General features: G+C 45.3%; 1 protein-coding gene across 1 annotated transcript in view; it reads right to left on the reverse strand.

The window, feature by feature from the left end:
• Positions 1 to 2500, reverse strand: part of LOC145395628 (uncharacterized) — a 230864-nt gene that overhangs the window by 26245 nt on the left and 202119 nt on the right. The window lies entirely within an intron of this gene.

Genomic DNA, 2500 nt, shown 5'->3' on the forward strand with positions numbered 1-2500 from the left:
TATTATTATTATTATTATTATTATTATTATTATTATTCTAAGTCGTCCTCTTCGTTGGTCCTGTATTCATCTGCCATTTCTTTGATCCTCGGCTTCTCATCTTTCAGTCTTTCTCCCTGACTGCTCCTCTCTCCCTCTCGATCCACCTCACTCCTCTCTCTCCTGATCCACCTCACTCCTCTCTCTCCAGATCCACCTCACTCCTCTCAGGTCCTTGCAAACCACAATCATATGATCTGACTCACCTCCACATCGTCCTCTCACACCCCTCGTATCAGCAACCATTCCCATCATCGACCTCTCTACGATCTGTCTATCTATCTATAGCCCGACGCCCTAATCCCGCACAGGGTGGCCGCAGACAAAACGCCTCCAAGTCGCTCTGTCACCCACCATTTGGCTACCCTTCCCCCAGCTCACTCCCCCCTCTGTCATATACGAGCATGTAATTAATCAGGCTTCTTTCCACACGATCCCCGTTCCCTCTATACCATGTGCGTTTATGTGCAACTTTGTGTTTGAAATATGAGTTACAAATGCACAACCTCCTCTCCTGACACATATCCTTAACTCGTTCCCTATTATCATTTTCTCCTGGTACTCCATAACAACCCATTATGTCATCCTCAGGACCAGTGCCTACTCTTCCATTAATATCCCCTATTACGATCACCTTGTAGCTCCTAGGCATTTCTCCCACTACCTCACCCAGCTCATCCCAAAACCTGTCTCGCTCCTTTCCTCATACGGTGCATACGCCACAATCACCGCCACTCCCACCTTCCCAAACCTGAACTTGACATACATACACCTCGAGCTGACACATTTGAAGTCTCTCATTCCACTCTGCCACACCTCATTCATCAACAAAGCAACTTCTTCCCTACATCTTCCTCGCCCATTCATTCCCGACCTTGCACATTTCACACCCTCACACTCCTCCACTTCACACCCTTTCATCTTCGTTTCACACAATGCCATCACAGCATATCTCACACTCTTAGAACACATCCACCACTTCCACCCTCTTGAAATGGATCTGGACAGCCTGTGGAATGCATATGGGGATTGCTTAGGAATGCTAAAGCGGTATGTGGTGTGGCAAGAGTAACAACAAAGCAGAAAGGTGCGGCATGGTGGGATGAGGAGGTTAAGAGAGCAGTGGAGGAAAAGAGGAAGAAGTGGCTAAAGTGGTTACAGGACAGGGGTTTAGTTGAAATAAGAACTGAGTATATTCAGAGCAAGAAGCACATAAAGAGACTAGTGAAGAGGAAAAAGGAGGAGGTAAATGAGGACCTAGGATGAAAAATGAATGGGAACTACTCTGAAAATAGGAAGTTATTCTGGAAAGAGGTGCGGAAATGTAGAAGTGAAAGCAGAAAGAAATGTGATGGTGTGAAGGATGTAAGTGGTAGATTATTAACCCATGGGGATGTAGTATGGACCAGATGGAAAGAATATTTTGAAAGCCTGATGAATGGGGATAGAGAGAGCAGGGCAGCTGTAAACATGATTGGTTTTGGGGGTGTGCAGAGAAGGAATGCAATGCCAGGAGACGTGACACTCGCACAGGTGAAGAGTGCTGTGAAGCGGCTGGGAAAGCAGCTGGGGTTGATGAGGTGTATGCAGAGATGCTTAAGTGTAATGGAGAGAGTGGAATGAAGTGCTTGTTGGAGATATGTAAGAAGGCATGGATGAGTGAAACTGTGCCTGCAGAGTGGAAAAAGGCTGTGATTGTACCCCTGTACAAAAATAAAGGTGAGCAAAGTGAGTGCAAGAATTATCGTGGCATAAGTTTATTGAGTGTGGTAGGGAAGGTATATGGAAGAATTATTACAGAGAAAGTAAGAGAGATATCAGAAGTCCTAGTGAGTGATGAACAGGGTGGCTTTAGGAGTGGCAGAGGATGTGTGGATCAAATATTTGCAGTGAGACAGATAGCAGAGAAGGCTTGTGAGAAGGACCATAAGGTGTTTATGGCATTTATGGATCTGGAAAAAGCATACGACAAAGTGGACAGAGAGGGATTGTGGAAAGTTTTGCGCATGTACGGTGTAGATGGTAAGCTGCTAGGTGCCGTCAAGAGTTTTTATGATGGTAGTGAAGCATGTGTAAGGGTTAATGGGCATCTAAGTGAATGGTTCACGATCGGTGTGGGCGTGCGACAAGGTTGTGTGATGTCCCCATGGTTGTTCAATATATATATGGATGGGGCGATGAGAGAAGTAAAAACACGAGTAATGGAGAGAGGGATGGCGTTGGTAATGAATGGTGATGGATGGAATATCTCAAATTTGTTGTATGCTGATGATGCAGTACTGCTTGCAAGTACCGGACAAGAACTTGATAGACTAGTGCAGAGTTTTGCTGATGTCTGTGAGCGTCGTGCCTTGAGAGTAAATGTAGAAAAGAGTAAACTTATGGTTATTGAGAGAGAAGGTGACTCCCAGTGTGATGTTACAGTGAATGGAGAGAGACTGGAATTGGTGAGAGAGTTGAA

Source organism: Coenobita brevimanus, chromosome 32, assembly GCF_032717465.1.
Source record: "Coenobita brevimanus isolate Jiangsu-jjx chromosome 32, ASM3271746v2, whole genome shotgun sequence".
In the NCBI taxonomy this organism is placed as follows: domain Eukaryota; kingdom Metazoa; phylum Arthropoda; class Malacostraca; order Decapoda; family Coenobitidae; genus Coenobita; species Coenobita brevimanus.